Raw genomic sequence first — 17559 nt, 5'->3', positions numbered from 1 at the left:
CTAATCTTTTAGTAGGACAGTGCAAGCAGGACGTGATAGGGTACAGTGACTCCCAATGTCATATGAGCTTTGTGTAATTTAGCTTTCTTAACGCTATGGGGCTCGATTCAAATATCGCTGTGAAAGGTTTTTTCTAGATTGAGGGTGATCTGCTCCCGAGTAATTATAAACACCTGAGCGTTTACTGTTTACTGTTGTGTTACTGTGATAAAGGAACACCGCACTTTATCAAAATACTGCTGCTTCCTAATTTTACATAATGGTATTTAGACCGGGGAGAGTGACTGCATTCCAAGAGGCTAAAAGTTGATTTCACAAAGCCCCCATTTAATAAAATACATTAGAAACCGCAAGGAAAACAGTATGTTTTAATAAGTCTTCTCCTGGTTTTATATTATTATAGTCTTTCACATTTGAATGCATACCTTACCGAAAATCTTACCTAGATTACAGGCAACACAAACAGTTCTTAATGCACAAAGTCTATTTATAGTTGACTTTCTGCTAATCACATCTAATAGTTCATGAATCTTCCTGCCCATCATGTGTCTGCTAAGCAGTTTCTCCATTTTCCTCCTCCTGTCATTGTCAGCAAGCACATCAAGATGGGAAAATGTAACAGGGAAAAAGAGTAGCTGGTAGGAGTGGGATTTGAACCAAAACCTCGATCTAGAGACAAGAATACCCATGAGAGCTAGAAAAACAGAAGTCCTTAATCAGGGTGCGTTAGAACACTCAACCATCCTGACAAGCAACTGGTAGGAGTGGGATTTGAACCCACACCTCGATCTGGAGACAAGAATACCCGTGAGAGCTAGAAAAACACAAGTCTTTGATCATGGTGCTTTGGTGGTGGTGGAGGGGAGTCCCCATTACCTGTAAAACGCTTTGAATGGTGCTTTAGAACACTCAACCATCCTGACAAGTGATGGATGAATGGAGGTGTATTGAATACACCAGTAGTTCACCAACCTGAGTTGCTTTGCTGGAGAAGTGCCATGTTACATGTTGTAAACGTCAAACGTACAAACGTGTTGTACTTTCCAACCTTTGAGTAATATTTTCCAGAGTTAGGGGGCAGTTGTCTTCACAATCTGGATTATCTCAAAAGCAATGATGTCTGTGTAAAACAGATTTTATTTTCGGGAACCGACGTTGTATTGCATATTTCTAATTGATTTGTTTTCATTATTGTAATGTATAGTGGAGCATAAAAAAACATCTGCAAAAATCTCTATTACGCGTCTTTGGCATTTCAAATAGTAGCGAGAGCGAGGATCAAACCCCCCTCTTGGCGATAGTTGCCTCACGCTCTGAACAACCAAGTCCTGCTTATTCCCGCTGTGGGTCGTGGATGGTGTGTTTTGGTATTTACTCGAAATTACGGAGGATACATGGGACTGCATTTACCTGATAACATACCATGATCTCTAGTACCTAATGAGCTTTGATATTTCAGCTTGCTTATCGATTTGGGCTCAATTCAAAAGTTGCAGTGAAAGGAGGAGCTGAGCAGGATTCTGTTTAAATGGAGCCAGATCTGTTCACAAGCGGGGAAACACTTCAGCGTTTACTAATTGAAGACCACAATCCGCTAAAACACCCCTGTTTCTTAGACTAAAAGAAGCTAAAAGCATTTTTGAACATGGGTTATATTGTAAATACTGTTATTAAAAAGCTTATTCGCATACTGTCGGTTATTTAGACGGTGCAAAACAGGCTGCCCTTATAAAACTTTCTGTGCCCGTTTTGACCAAGGAGAAAGTATTTTCTGATGGAGCGCTATGTGAAAAGATTTAATTAGCTTTACCCCTGCCAATGATTCAGCATGAAGAAGTAAAAGTTTCAAAGGGAAAAGCAGCTCGCTAACACAGCCAATATTAAATGTACTTGCCGGCACACTATCACGTGCATTGGCTCAGAAGTGATCTCGGCAATGTTCCCAAAGTAAAGCTGAAAGTGCCAAAGAGCATTTCTGTTGAGAAAACTGCCTTGATGTTAAGCTTAGAAAGCTTGTCTTTCAGATGTTCTATCTCTAAACACCTTGTGCAGCCTCCCAACAGACTAACAAATATTTTTTTTGAGAAATGGGCACACACCCGGAAGACAATAACGTTTATCTACATTCGAGTATGTGAATAACAATTTAACAGAAAAAAGTTTGTAAATGAGATTTTGCAAAAATTCAATAAATCGTCTATAAACAGTAAGAAATTATTAAGAAAGTAAGATATTGTTTTATTTTATAAACTTTAAGACAATGAAGAGAGTTTACAGGTCATCCTTCGCTTTTGCTCTTTCAACTTAAGCGTTCAGGATCCAAGCCCATGTGCGGATGGTTGTATTTCTTAAAGTAACTTGTAATCATCAAAAGTTGTTGTGTAGTCCTTCAGTTCTTTCTCGAGTTGTACCATGGATATTTTATACGATCAATACTTTTCATGATCATTTGCATTTTCCGTTTCAAACGGAAAAAGTTCAAAGTGTCCTTATAACTGTGCTCCACATCTACACGAGAGCGCTTGTAAGAGTACAGGACATGCAATGAGGAGTTTGTGCAGCTTTCAGCTTAGTGCGGAGTCCAGAGGAAGGACTCACTCGCTGAATGATCTCTCAAGAAATTCAAAGGGTGTTTTCTGCAAAAGCCATGACAAGTGTGAAGAACAGAACAAAATGTTTTGGAGTTACATTTAAAACAGGAGAGAACACTGTAGCACTTCGAGTGTGTCTAAATTTAATTGTGTAAACCTAGCTGTCTATAAACACAGACAAGGAGTTCTCACACAACAGAAGATTGCGATGTGAGCACAGTAATATGAAACACTTGGAGATGCCAGGGATTGAACACAGGACCTCATACATGCAAAGCATGCACTCTACCATTGAGCTACATCCCCGACAGAACAGCTTGTGGAACTGACTTAGAGATGTGCAGATGCTCACTGACCACAATCCACCACTCACGAAGAATGTCTGCAGTTTCCCACTTTCGCGTTTCCTCTAATACAGAGTAAATTCATGGGAATGAAGAAATAAGGAAAGAAAAATAGTCACATCTAAGCTTCCAGAGACCGGTTAAAAATGAATCAGTTATTTTTATATCCAGTCACATGGACGACGGCCCAGTGGCCAAAAGACGTATAATATACGTCTATTAAACGCATACCTTAGACGTCTAAATGTGGTCCGCAATTCGTCTAGAATGAAATTCTAATATATGTCTATTGTTATACGTCTATGATAAGGTGTTCATTATACATAAATGGTTGGAGTTCTATTATACGGATAAATTTAGAGCACTATTATACATATATGATTGGAGTTCAGGATAACTTTAGAGGACTATTATACGTATATGGTTAGAGGTCTATTATACGGATAACTTTAGAGGTCTATTATACGTATATGGTTAGAAGTCTATTATACGGATAATTTTAGAGGACTATTATACGTATATGGGTAGAGGCCTATTATACATTACAATACAGATTTTAAAATGTACAACTTCTATATTTCCAAGAAAAAAAATATTACAATGAAAGTTAAGACGATTTTTGTCCACCATTTGCAAACCCTGTCTAATTGTCCTAACAGTTAGAACCAGAAACCTATTATTTTCAGTGTCCAGATCTCCTGGCCCCCTGCCTTGCATATGCATTCTTCAAGTAACACATTGTGTGTTCCTTTATTTCTTTAAAGGTAGGGTGGGACTTCAGCACCGCAGCTAGGAGAAAATTATATAATATTACTACCCAAATAAATGATGATTAATATCTTCTTTAGTATAATCTCAAAAATGAACCATTAAGGTTAACTAAGCTCAAAGCTATAATAAACGTATAAAATTTGGCTTGCATCATAGCAGTTGAGCAATAAAGTCTGTCCTAATTAAAGAGTACCCAAAGTTTGAAAGTACAACATAGAATAAGAATAATTAGAGAAACGGCAAAACGATTTTGTGTCATCTTCCCCTTCACACTATTTTTATGTGCCATTTTTTGCTTATTAACGTACTATTTTAATCAAAATAATATTAAGTAAGATCTGTATGTATTCAGATAGTATTATTATAATTATTTATACTTACTCGTCAAAAGAGGATTGCTGAGATATTTGCGGATTTCTTCTACGATTGAAAAACGTGTCCAAAATGGTGACCAACGAATACTAGCAATGCATTGTGGTATATAACCGGAAAATATACCACAACGTATGCGTTTATTAATGTTGTCGATATTATGGTTGAAATTTAACATTGATAATACATCGCAGCTATGTGCCCCCTACTATGAGCTGATGTGCAATTTTAACGCACGCAGTTAGTAAGGAAACGGTCACTGTTGTAAGGTATTATATATAATGACATTATGGAATAGGATGGGGACAGGCCTGGTGTCACGGGGGGAGGGAGGAGTGTCGCCCCTTCAGTTTTGGGCAAAAGGATTTACTTAACTTGTAATTAAAAAATACTTGTACTTTGTCAATGGCCAAACATTAATTTATTTACACGTGTAAAATAAATATAGTACATATAGTAATAAATATAGAAAATACAGTAATAAATATAGTAAATTAATTAATTACTACGTAAATAATTTACTTCGTACACTGTGCAGATGGCTGTATACTCCTAGTTGCAGCACCCACGATATATACAGTAAAAAGCCTCAGGCACTGTGTTAGATGTGTTTTCGACGTTATATATGCGTTTATTAATGTTGTCGATTTTACGGTTGCAATTAGATGTTGATAATACGTCGCAGCGACGTATACACAGATGCAGCCAAAATGGGTGGGGTATTTCGTGGTATACCCCGGTGGGCGTGTCACATTAAAACGCAGTATCATGCAGTATCACGCAGTGTATCGCGTCATTTGAGGTCATGCTGGAACCTCTCATGTACAGCATTTGAGCTTGGACAAAAGTTGGACAAAAGTACACAACCTACCTTTATCAGAAATATTTATGCATCAAAGCCTTTACCGAAGATATTACAAATAGTATTAATAATGAATGACTTTGGACAAGCTGTAAACTCAAAGTATTATGCTGGTCCACATTCTTTCTAACCGTCATTTTAAACGAAAATACTTTTAGTTTTTTCTTTGACAAACACCACAGCATTTCGTGGATAATTTCTTAAGCACATTTGTACAAGCACTTGGAATCTGTCCAAGCCCTACTTTGTCAGGCATTTTCTTTTACTGCAACGGACATAAAAACTCCCTTGCTTTTAACAGAGCGTTTCATAATTTCTAACTACGAAAATTATTTAAACTGCAACACTTATCATTCAACCAGGGCTCAAAATATCACAAGGATCCTCAAGAGCACATCAAAGACTGTATTAAAAGATACTTGTATCAGATACATGAGAATCCAGGCTTTTTTTCTCAACACTTTCTTTTCCGTATACCAGATATTATGGAACTACTTCAGAAGGCTGTCAGCCAGTCAGATTCCAGGAATCAGTACTTTAAAGAAAATTCGATTTCTCCCTAAACATTTTAAGCATCGAAGTCTTTAACATGTGAAATAGTGGCAGTTTTAAGCTTTTCTGCTAATATAATATGGAATTGCGTATCTAAAGAAATTAATAACGATATGATTATATTTGTGTACTGCGACAGGGCTGTGTAGGGCTGTTTCGCCTCACAATCAGACAAATGCAACATAAATTGGGCTGTGTAGTCTTCTAAGTATCTTAATAAACTTTCAGCATAGCTTTCTCCCCGTTTAGATTTATTTTTCTTGGGATCTTGGGATCAAACGTGGAAAGATTAGATTGTAATCGTTTTTATTTTTTAAATACATTTTAGAAAAGTGTAATCTATACTAAAAAGCTTTACACCACCTGCTATAAAGATACATATTGTAATACTTTCGGTCTCAGATAGGACGGACACAAGAACTCAGACTTGCAGAGTTAAAGCAAGTTAAAGCCTTGATTTTATATATCATCTTTAAAAGTGGCATCACCAAGCAATACAGATTACAAAGTAAATACCCAACACTGATTGCACCCATCTGTCATGTTAATAAAGACCTTTAAATTGAATTTAGTTTTATTACTTGTTTTTCAGGAAGTTAAAAAAAAAAACACTTGAATTACTTATCCAGTCTCTCGAACTAAGATTATTTTTCAATCAATGCAACTAACATCGGGCAACGTGTTTTTTTTAATCCAACATTGACAGCCACATCTTAAATCTTGTCAGTCAGCTCTTTTTTCTCTATCTGAATTGTGGCGATTCAAACAACCTGGGATAACAAGTGGTCTCAAAGTCACCGAGCTCACAGAGCTTCAACAACAGATGACAATTTCCTTAGTCCTTCCTTAGTCTTCCTGAAATTGTCAGATTATGAGTGAACAAAGCATTTTATTAAAAACACGTTTGTGTTTGTTTGGGAGCTATATTATGTATTTTTCATATGTAAGAAATAATGATGTGTTCCTGCTTATACATTGCACGACTTTAAAAGCTAGAAAAACAGGTTTCGATTCACATTATCTGGCGAGCCTTGTTTTGTCAAAGGAAAATTCTATTCTACTCTGAGAATGTAGGGGGAGGAAGAATGTCCCTTGTCTTTTTACTTACTCCAATACACCAATGCATTAGCATGTTAAAGCGATTTCATTGAGGAGCCTAGCTTTCTTAACTAGTAAGTACTGTACTTACTGGGTTTTGAAGGGGGGGAGGTGTCTTTTGCTGGAAATCTCGCCCCCTTCTACTTTGAAAATACCTGTGAAACAGGTTTAATTCGTCACAGCCAGCACTCCCGCAGAGAGGAGGGTTGTACTTGCAGTGCATCGGTATAGATGGGAAAGCCAGAGCCGAGTCAAGTCTAGCCATGTGTGAGTCTAGTCTCACAGAGCTTCAACAGCAGATGACAACTTGTGAGTTTGATTAAGAATGAATAAAAACATTTCATTAATAACGCGTTTGCGTTTGTCTGTGTGCTGAAAAAGTAAAAAACAATTACTTTTTGACAATGAAGAACTGTGTGTGTGTCTCTCTCTCTGCTGGTGTTTGTAATCATTTTTATTTTTAAATACATTTTAGCAAAGTAATGTACCATAAAAGTATTGTGAGACATATTTGGGTTAACATGTTCAGTGTTCAGTGTGTGGTAATTTGTTTGGTGCAAGTGAAGTTTTATTTAAAATCTGACCCAGGGAAAAGTGTGGTGTGGACGGCTGAGGAGAGAATGCAGGCTCGCGCTGTGTCCGTTATTCTTTTTGTCTTTTTGAGCCAGTGAAAGCTCTGTTGTCCTTCACATGAATGCCTGAATCATTGTACCGAACCCAGGATTTTACAGTATTTTTTTCCTTAAAATACCAATAACAGCAACATACAGTTTACATAATATGTTGATGTTCCAAAATTAATATAGTTTATGACCTTTATGACCTTTGTTATGCTCTTCGTTAATGTCTAAGCCGGAACACATCATTATATCTCATTTTGTATTTCTTTAAAAAAAAATCGTTTGCCCAGCCTAACAGTAATGTTGTTATTGTTTTTATCCTGTAAAGCGCTTTGAGGAGCCACCTTTAAAGGCGCCATATACAATAAAGTTCATTATTATTACTATTGTTAATTTGCTGGACAGAGAGGTGAACATTATTACGCAGAAGACAAAGATAGCGATTTACGTTGCATTGTGCATTGTGCTGCTATAATACAGTTTTAAATAATTAAAAGTCTAAACACTATCAGCTTTATTTATGGGTTTTAAATAAAGGCGATTTAAACGCGATTTAAATCAATATAAATGTTTATATTGCAATGCATAGGTGACTATTCATTGTTATTAAAATGACTTAAATTCGATCATGTTGTGATATTTAGAAATATAAATTTGTTTGGTGCGAGTGAAGTTTTATTTAATCTCTGACCCAGGGAAATGTTTTATTTTTTCAAAGATGTGATATATAGTATATTCGACGAATCACTGCCCACTGGGTGTGCGGACCTTTTCTTATTTACCTTGTGCAATCGTGTTTCATAAAATGTAATTGTATTATAGCATGAACCCCTGGCGATTTTCTTGATACGTTATATGTGCTCTTGTTTGTATTGTATGTATTTTTGTTGTACAAATAAAAAGTAAAAAGCACAATTTTCCGGAAGCAGCTGCTGTAAAAAAAATTACTCCAATACTCCAATGAACAGACCCACTCACCTCTTAGTGTGCACAGTGCATGTCGCAGCGCTTCCTGCTTTCACTTCAATGCGCGTCCTGATGTACCCCGGTCTCCCGCGTGACAGGTGGGGATAATCACCACTATACTAACGAGGAAGACATCGCTCTCTCCGACCCCTGGCATCATATCCCGACCCACCATGCTGGAAGCCGACGCGTGCTGTGATTCCTTTATGGAGCAGAAATGAAAACCGAGGAGCCGAGAGATCATTTCAGCATTTCGCATGTGAATGGAAAACACAAATGACCAACTTGGAATGACTTGCTTTTGACGCTTTTCAAAGCATTCTTTGTGCATCAAACAGACCCACTCACCTCTTAATGTGGAGGGATCTGCACAGTGCATGTTTCCTGCTTTCACTTCAATGCGCGTCCTGATATTGATTTTTTTTCGTGTGCCGTGCGGAGGCTCTGAAAGCGAGAGCAATGAAAAGGTGCACGGCGCTGTGAAAGAAACGGAGGTAAAGACGTCTCTATACATGGATGACGTCACCCTCCTCCTCTCTGACAATGCCTCAATTAGCAGAGCACTGCAGTGTTGTGATCAGTTCTCTTTGGCTTCCTCTGCAAAAATTAACAAATCTAAGAGTGAGATTTTTTATCAGAACTGGAGGGAGCCAAAAGAAGGACATGATCTCAGGCTGCAAGAGAAGAGAATTAAGGTCCTGGGGGTGTATTTTGGAGAAGAGATAGGAACAGTAAATTGGCAGAACAATTTGCCAATCTTAAACAAAAAACTGATGCAATGGAAGGACCGAGACCTCACCATGACAGGGAAGGTGCTGGTCATCAAAGCCGAGCTCTTGCCTGTCTTGAATTTTCTGGCTTCTACCTTCCCAATCCAACACCGTGTTGCGGCGGCGCTGAGGAGATTGATGTTTCAATTTCTATGGGGTGGGAAGCAGGAAAGACTCAGAAGGGAAATAATGTACAGGCCGCTACCCTCAGGGGGGAAGTCTGTCTCAGATATTGCTACGAAGCTACGAAGCAGAAAATCTGTGGGAAATAGAGAGCATAGGTCAATATCTCAAGAAACTGTGAAAAACATTATCATGTTTAAGTAAAGAATGTGATTTGAACCAGAAAAAAAGAAATTGTTGCTATTTAACTGGTACCGTGTCAAAATGTAATGAGATGTGATCATATATACTGTTTTAAGTATGTATATTAATGTAAAGCTTTCTAATTTGTGATGTCCTGTATTTTTTTGTGAAAAGAAAATAAAGTTCATAAAAATCGAAATCGGTTCACCCAGGGCGAGGCTCGGCCATTGCACTCTGGCTGTGCTGACCCCTGCGAATTCCCCAAATGTGGGAATCTCGACTGCATAATTTCTGGTAGTGGGGGACTACGTTCGCGCTCTCCCCTGATGTGCTTGGTCCAATATCGGATACGGAAGAGTTACGACACCATGAGCTGCGATACGATCCCAGTTCGAAGGGAGTCGATTCCACTGCTGGTTCTCGGTTTCTTTTAGTTAGAGGTCCGGAGAAGCATTTCAAGCTCGTTGCACTACTCCTTCCGGACATTCATTCCTTTTTCAAAGTCAGTCGTTTTGCTGTAGTCTGCATTATTTAGGCTGATTATCGAGGTTAGCCTTTATTTGGTCATGGGGGCCTCGGTACTGTATGCTAATTCTCAAGACAGTTTCACCCGTTTTCTGATTGCTAGGTTCTGTACCAGAGCAGACATGTCAAACAGTGAATGGCTGTACCTCTATTGTATCCCTGCTCAATTAATGAAATCAGTAATAAATGAATATATGTATAGTTATACGAAAAACAAGTGGTTTATCGACTCATCTTCATTTGCAGATTTAGAGGCAGATTCGATATTCGTTTTACAAATGGGTTTTTTTTTTATATGGGTCACACTCATGCCATAGCAACAAAACATCTCTAGAAATGAGGCTATAGATCACCTTTCCATCCTCCAGGTTTTCTTCCCAAAGCCTAAGGCACCAACGGTGACCCCTGCTGGCCGAGAGAGCAAAAGCTTGCAGCACCTGGTATTCCCAGGCAGTCTCCCATGCAAACACTAACCAGGCCTGACCCTACTTAGCTTCAGAGATCAGACACGTTCAGGGTGGTGTGGCCGCAGGCGAAAGTAATAGCACCTGACTCGCTACTTGAAGCTGTGTGTGGCTAGGGTTCCGTGCCCCCCGAGCTTGACTGAAGTATCGTTCGTGTGCAACTCTTTGGAAAGGAGCTGCTTTCCAAATTGCATTGCGTACCTGGATGTTGGCGAATGTGCTCCCTTGTGTTGGCTTGTCCCGCACTGGAGGAGAACAAACAAACTGCTCGGAGGAGCACAAGGCAAGTCTTCACAAGACAAAAACCTCCAGTGCACACGTCAAACAGTGAATGGCTGTACCTCTATTGTATCCGTGCTCAATTTGGGTGGGCAAAACGAGAAAACGAGCGCACCGTTTCCTACACATCTGCAGTCACCAATGCACATTCGCAGCATTTCCCGGGACGCAATTTGGCCTCATTTGCATAACACCAGACCGGCAGATCGCTACGCAAGCTCGCTTCGTGCACCTGCCATACACCGAACAAACACCGGAGCCTTTTCAGCAATTTCCAAAAAACGGGCCTGCTCGCCTGCCCACAAGGCTCCATCTCTTACCCGCTCTCCAGAGCCTGCTGTCTTCTGTGCTGTTCTCTCGGCACCGCTGCAGCGCACACAACTCCTGTAGCGCGGGGAGAAAGTTTCCACGCTCCGCCGCAGGGAAGGCTCGCTCCGTGCGCACACGTCCTTTCAATGCCAGTTCAACAAGTGCTCCGCATTAGCAGCGTCGGGGCTCCGGCGTGTCGCACCACACCTCGCACAGCCCCCTCCTTGAATGTCTCGCGCCGGGCATGCCCCGCTCTTCTCCACCTCATCTTATCGCGTGTGACCACCGACAATGGCCACAATGCCGGGGAATGGCACCTGTAAAGTGTTAATTGGGGCACAGGAACAGCCCATCTCGTCTCGGGGGCCGGCTTCAAAGACAATACAGCAAACACAGCGGGGCGGGGGAAGTAGACGACACGACACATGCCGGTACATTCAGCTCCGGTGGGAACGAGTCATTTGTCGGTCTTTTAGTGTTCCCCTTTACCAATCAGTCGGGGTCTCCTCCTAATCCCCGTCTCATATGTAACAATCAATGACGAGGCCCCCCTGTCCCGCGATATTGTATTTGTCTCCTGGCCGCTGGCTGGCGCCGTGAGATTTAGTACTCGCGCAAGAGACCGGGGGCAGAGCGCCCCCCACAAAGTGTGCGCTCCAGGTTCCCTCTCGGGGCTCTGCAACACAGCGGAAAGGCAGCGAGAAGGAGCCTCTTGCTCTGACGCCGCAAGCCACAAGAGGGCGGAGTCGCCGCGCACCCGGCCGACGTGTTGGACTGGTGTGCTTTATGTGCTGAAATAAACACGCGACAGCCCAGAAATGTTTTCAGAGTGCTGTGCACTGGAGGTTTTTGTCTTGTGAAGACTTGCCTTGTGCTCCTCCGTGCAGTTTGTTTGTTCTCCTCCAGTGCAGGACAAGCCAACACAAGGGAACACATTCGCCAACATCCAGGTACGCAATGCAATTTGGAAAGAGGCTCCTTTCCAAAGAGTTGCACACGAACGATCCTTCAGTCCAACTCGGGGGGCACAGAGCCCCAGCCACACACAGCTTCAAGTAGCGAGTTAGGCGCCATGGCTTTCGCTTGCGGCCACACCACCCTGAATGTGCCCAATCTCGTCTGATCTTGGAAGCTAAGCAGGGTTGGGCCTGGTTAATACTGGGATGGGAGACTTCCTGGGAATACCAGGTGCTGCAAGCTTTTGCTCTCGCGGCCAGCAGGGGTCGCCGTTGGTGCCGTAGGCTTTGGGAGGAAAACCTGGAGGATGGAAAGGTGATCTATAGCCTCATCTCTAGAGATGTTTTGTTGCTATGGCATGTGTGTGACCCATATAAAAAAAAAAAAAGTTTGTAAAACGAATATCGAAGCTGCCTCTAAATCTGCAAATGAAGATGAGTCGATAAACCACTTGTTTATCGTATAACTATACATATATTCATTTATTACTGATTTAATTCATTGAACACGGATACAATAGAGGTACAGCCATTCACTGTTTGACATGTCTGCACTGGTACAGAACCTAGCAATCAGAAAACGGGTGAAACTGTCTTGAGAATTAGCATACAGTACCGAGGCCCCCATGACCAAATAAAGGCTAACCTCGATAATCAGCCTAAATAATGCAGACAACAGCAAAACGACTGACTTTGAAAAGGGAATGAATGTCTGGAAGGAGTAGTGTAACCAGCTTGAAATGCTTCTCCGGACCTCTAACTAAAAGAAACCGAGAACCAGCAGTGGCATCGACTCCTTTCGAACTGGGATCCTATCGCAGCACGTGGTGTCGTAACTCTTCCGTATCCGATATTGGACCAAGCACATCAGGGGAGAGCGCGAACGCAGTCCCCCACTACCAGAAATAATGCAGTCGAGATTCCCACATTTGGGGAATTCGCAGGGGTCAGCACAGCCGGAGTGCAATGGCCGAGCCTCGCCCTGGGTGAATCGATTTTTTAAGAACTTTATTTTCTTTTCACAAAAAAATACAGGACATCACAAATTAGAAAGCTTTACATTAATATACATACTTAAAACAGTATATATGATCACATCTCATTACATTTTGACACGGTACCAGTTACATAGCAACAATTTCTTTTTTTCTGGTGTAAATCACATTCTTTACTTAAACATGATAATGTTTTTCACAGTTTCTTGAGATATTGACCTATGCTCTCTATTTCCCACAGATTTTCTGCTTCCTCCCTCCTTTCTCTCCACAGATCTCTGAGGTAATAGTTCTCTCGGGTGATGAACAGGGCCAGGCTACCTGCTGCCTTGACTGGGACCTTGATGCCTTGGAACAGCCCCATGTTCCTCACTCTCCACAGGGCGTCTTTCCCACTGTTCACCACGGCCCAGATCCTGTCAAACAAGTCAGGAGGAAGTTTGACAGGAGAGATGCCGTTGTAGTGGCAATGCTTGTTAATAAGACAGAATTAAGCGGTGGTATGCCTAAATGAGGCCCCATCTCACCTTCCATCTCTGTGGTGCAGCCACAGAGAAAGTATTCATGCAGGCTGATTTAAGATGTTTTCTTTTGATAAGGGAGAGCTCCCAGATGGGGATGCACTTAGCTAAGCCTGGCTATCATGATCAATGGTCATCCATTGGCGCCTATCTGTCTAGGGAGTGCCAAATGGACATCTGGACTGCATTCCTAAGTGTCAAGAGTAAGTGACTCATATCTCACCTTGATCAACCAATCAGGGACTGGCAGGGCGTGGTAATACCACGTGGGTCTCCAATGCCCGCCAAACTCTCAACCAATCAGCACACATCTGTGTCTTGGTCAAAAAGTGAGCGCAAGCTCAGATCGGGGCTCTCCTTGGCCATTGTCGCACATCCTCAGAGACAATCATGTGACAACTCCTGTTGTCTGCAAAGGGACTTGGACTTTGTTATAAGCGCAAGGCCGAGGATCCTGTACGTACTCAGAATTCAGAAAGCTTTTAAGCGCAGGAGGCGCCCTATCCCCGCTCGCTCGCTCATTCCCCTGTTCACACGTGCAGTGCAGCTTGTCCTTCTGTTTATTTGTCAGCTTTGGCGAGACACGGGTGCTTGTGTATTAGCGTGAGCGTTTTTTATTCTGATCATGAACAGTTTAACAAGTCCGCAAAGGATCGAGGAAAGGTTTATCGCCAGCTGAAAAGAGACACAGCGCTTCGGCTGTGGAGACTTGTTCGGCTGGCGTTCGGAGAGTCGCGTTTTTCAGAATTGTATTGAGATCGTTTTCCACAGAGCTCAGATGTCAAAGCACAGCAGCAGCTCTCCACAGCGATCCTCTATAGCGCCCTTTCTCCCGCAGCTCCGTCCTCATTGGAAGGAAGCAAGAGTGAAAGGCTGAAGTGAAATAGAGCGGGGACAAAGGCAGTGAAGAGAGAGAACGTGGGAAGAAGAGAAAAACGCAAGGGAAAAAAAGCAGCGTCGTAAAAGAGGTGACGGAGCTGTCCTCTCAATAAGAAGGGTGCCAGCGAGCCTTGCTCTCGCTTACGGCCACACCCCCTTGAGCACGCCTGATCTCGTCTGATCTCGGAAGCTAAACAGGGATGGGCCTGGTTAGTACTTGGATGGGAGACCGCCTGGGAATACCAGGTGCTGTAAGCTTTTAAGCGCAGGAGGCGCCCTATCCCCGCTCGCTCGCTCATTCCCCTGTTCACACGTGCAGTGCGGCTTGTCCGTCTGTTTATTTGTCAGCTTTGGCGAGACACGGGTGCTTGTGTATTAGCGTGAGCGTTTTTTATTCTGATCATGAACAGTTTAACAAGTCCGCAAAGGATCGAGGAAAGGTTTATCGCCAGCTGAAAAGAGACACAGCGCTTCGGCTGTGGAGACTTGTTCGGCTGGCGTTCGGAGAGTCGCGTTTTTCAGAATTGTATTGAGATCGTTTTCCACAGAGCTCAGATGTCAAAGCACAGCAGCAGCTCTCCACAGCGATCCTCTATAGCGCCCTTTCTCCTGCAGCTCCGTCCTCATTGGAAGGAAGCAAGAGTGAAAGGCTGAAGTGAAATAGAGCGGGGACGAAGGCAGTGAAGAGAGAGAACGTGGGAAGAAGAGAAAAACGCAAGGGAAAAAAAGCAGCGTCGTAAAAGAGGTGACGGAGCTGTCCTCTCAATAAGAAGGGTGCCAGCGAGCCTTGCTCTCGCTTACGGCCACACCCCCTTGAGCACGCATGATCTTGTCTGATCTCGGAAGCTAAACAGGGATGGGCCTGGTTAGTACTTGGATGGGAGACCGCCTGGGAATACCAGGTGCTGTAAGCTTTTAAGCGCAGGAGGCGCCCTATCCCCGCTCGCTCGCTCATTCCCCTGTTCACACGTGCAGTGCGGCTTGTCCGTCTGTTTATTTGTCAGCTTTGGCGAGACACGGGTGCTTGTGTATTAGCGTGAGCGTTTTTTATTCTGATCAGGAACAGTTTTACAAGTCCGCAAAGGATCGAGGAAAGGTTTATCGCCAGCTGAAAAGAGACACAGCGCTTCGGCTGTGGAGACTTGTTCGGCTGGCGTTCGGAGAGTCGCGTTTTTCAGAATTGTATTGAGATCGTTTTCCACAGGGCTCAGATGTCAAAGCACAGCAGCAGCTCTCCACAGCGATCCTCTATAGCGCCCTTTCTCCCGCAGCTCCGTCCTCATTGGAAGGAAGCAAGAGTGAAAGGCTGAAGTGAAATAGAGCGGGGACGAAGGCAGTGAAGAGAGAGAACGTGGGAAGAAGAGAAAAACGCAAGGGAAAAAAAGCAGCGTCGTAAAAGAGGTGACGGAGCTGTCCTCTCAATAAGAAGGGTGCCAGCGAGCCTTGCTCTCGCTTACGGCCACACCCCCTTGAGCACGCCTGATCTCGTCTGATCTCGGAAGCTAAACAGGGATGGGCCTGGTTAGTACTTGGATGGGAGACCGCCTGGGAATACCAGGTGCTGTAAGCTTTTAAGCGCAGGAGGCGCCCTATCCCCGCTCGCTCGCTCATTCCCCTGTTCACACGTGCAGTGCGGTTTGTCCGTCTGTTTATTTGTCAGCTTTGGCGAGACACGGGTGCTTGTGTATTAGCGTGAGCGTTTTTTATTCTGATCAGGAACAGTTTTACAAGTCCGCAAAGGATCGAGGAAAGGTTTATCGCCAGCTGAAAAGAGACACAGCGCTTCGGCTGTGGAGACTTGTTCGGCTGGCGTTCGGAGAGTCGCGTTTTTCAGAATTGTACTGAGATCGTTTTCCACAGAGCCCAGATGTCAAAGCACAGCAGCAGCTCTCCACAGCGATCCTCTATAGCGCCCTTTCTCCCGCAGCTCCGTCCTCATTGGAAGGAAGCAAGAGTGAAAGGCTGAAGTGAAATAGAGCGGGGACGAAGGCAGTGAAGAGAGAGAACGTGGGAAGAAGAGAAAAACGCAAGGGAAAAAAAGCAGCGTCGTAAAAGAGGTGACGGAGCTGTCCTCTCAATAAGAAGGGTGCCAGCGAGCCTTGCTCTCGCTTACGGCCACACCCCCTTGAGCACGCCTGATCTCGTCTGATCTCGGAAGCTAAACAGGGATGGGCCTGGTTAGTACTTGGATGGGAGACCGCCTGGGAATACCAGGTGCTGTAAGCTTTTAAGCGCAGGAGGCGCCCTATCCCCGCTCGCTCGCTCATTCCCCTGTTCACACGTGCAGTGCGGCTTGTCCGTCTGTTTATTTGTCAGCTTTGGCGAGACACGGGTGCTTGTGTATTAGCGTGAGCATTTTTTATTCTGATCAGGAACAGTTTTACAAGTCCGCAAAGGATCGAGGAAAGGTTTATCGCCAGCTGAAAAGAGACACAGCGCTTCGGCTGTGGAGACTTGTTCGGCTGGCGTTCGGAGAGTCGCGTTTTTCAGAATTGTATTGAGATCGTTTTCCACAGGGCTCAGATGTCAAAGCACAGCAGCAGCTCTCCACAGCGATCCTCTATAGCGCCCTTTCTCCCGCAGCTCCAACCTCATTGGAAGGAAGCAAGAGTGAAAGGCTGAAGTGAAATAGAGCGGGGACGAAGGCAGTGAAGAGAGAGAACGTGGGAAGAAGAGAAAAACGCAAGGGAAAAAAAGCAGCGTCGTAAAAGAGGTGACGGAGCTGTCCTCTCAATAAGAAGGGTGCCAGCGAGCCTTGCTCTCGCTTACGGCCACACCCCCTTGAGCACGCCTGATCTCGGAAGCTAAACAGGGATGGGCCTGGTTAGTACTTGGATGGGAGACCGTCTGGGAATACCAGGTGCTGTAAGCTTTTAAGCGCAGGAGGCGCCCTATCCCCGCTCGCTCGCTCATTCCCCTGTTCACACGTGCAGTGCGGCTTGTCCGTCTGTTTATTTGTCAGCTTTGGCGAGACACGGGTGCTTGTGTATTAGCGTAAGCTTTTTTTATTCTGATCAGGAACAGTTTTACAAGTCCGCAAAGGATCGAGGAAAGGTTTATCGCCAGCTGAAAAGAGACACAGCGCTTCGGCTGTGGAGACTTGTTCGGCTGGCGTTCGGAGAGTCGAGTTTTTCAGAATTGTATTGAGATCGTTTTCCACAGAGCTCAGATGTCAAAGCACAGCAGCAGCTCTCCACAGCGATCCTCTATAGTGCCCTTTCTCCCGCAGCTCCGTCCTCATTGGAAGGAAGCAAGAGTGAAAGGCTGAAGTGAAATAGAGCGGGGACGAAGGCAGTGAAGAGAGAGAACGTGGGAAGAAGAGAAAAACGCAAGGGAAAAAAAGCAGCGTCGTAAAAGAGGTGACGGAGCTGTCCTCTCA

General features: G+C 43.7%; 7 non-coding genes and 2 pseudogenes across 7 annotated transcripts; 7 read left to right on the top strand and 2 right to left on the bottom strand.

The window, feature by feature from the left end:
- Positions 1 to 2825: 2825 nt before the first annotated feature.
- Positions 2826 to 2897, bottom strand: trnaa-ugc (transfer RNA alanine (anticodon UGC)). The gene has a single exon. It is a non-coding gene; the product is annotated as a tRNA-Ala (tRNA).
- Positions 2898 to 9408: 6511 nt separating this feature from the next.
- LOC138243660 (U1 spliceosomal RNA) lies at positions 9409 to 9578 on the top strand. The gene has a single exon (XR_011192308.1). It is a non-coding gene; the product is annotated as a U1 spliceosomal RNA (small nuclear RNA).
- Positions 9579 to 11910: 2332 nt separating this feature from the next.
- LOC138216346 (5S ribosomal RNA) lies at positions 11911 to 12029 on the top strand. The gene has a single exon (XR_011180057.1). It is a non-coding gene; the product is annotated as a 5S ribosomal RNA (ribosomal RNA).
- Positions 12030 to 12653: 624 nt separating this feature from the next.
- On the bottom strand, positions 12654 to 12818 carry LOC138243589 (U1 spliceosomal RNA). Its single transcript, XR_011192244.1, has one exon. It is a non-coding gene; the product is annotated as a U1 spliceosomal RNA (small nuclear RNA).
- A 1501-nt stretch (positions 12819 to 14319) lies between these two features.
- On the top strand, positions 14320 to 14438 carry LOC138244101 (5S ribosomal RNA). Its single transcript, XR_011192715.1, has one exon. It is a non-coding gene; the product is annotated as a 5S ribosomal RNA (ribosomal RNA).
- Positions 14439 to 14975: 537 nt separating this feature from the next.
- LOC138218107 (5S ribosomal RNA) lies at positions 14976 to 15094 on the top strand (annotated as a pseudogene).
- A 537-nt stretch (positions 15095 to 15631) lies between these two features.
- On the top strand, positions 15632 to 15750 carry LOC138244100 (5S ribosomal RNA). The gene has a single exon (XR_011192714.1). It is a non-coding gene; the product is annotated as a 5S ribosomal RNA (ribosomal RNA).
- Positions 15751 to 16287: 537 nt separating this feature from the next.
- LOC138244099 (5S ribosomal RNA) lies at positions 16288 to 16406 on the top strand. Its single transcript, XR_011192713.1, has one exon. It is a non-coding gene; the product is annotated as a 5S ribosomal RNA (ribosomal RNA).
- A 537-nt stretch (positions 16407 to 16943) lies between these two features.
- On the top strand, positions 16944 to 17052 carry LOC138218938 (5S ribosomal RNA; annotated as a pseudogene).
- Positions 17053 to 17559: the final 507 nt, after the last annotated feature.

The sequence above is a fragment of the Lepisosteus oculatus genome, chromosome 14 (genome assembly GCF_040954835.1).
Source record: "Lepisosteus oculatus isolate fLepOcu1 chromosome 14, fLepOcu1.hap2, whole genome shotgun sequence".
Classification (NCBI taxonomy): Eukaryota; Metazoa; Chordata; class Actinopteri; order Semionotiformes; family Lepisosteidae; genus Lepisosteus; species Lepisosteus oculatus.
This window is presented reverse-complemented; position numbering and strand designations above follow the sequence as displayed.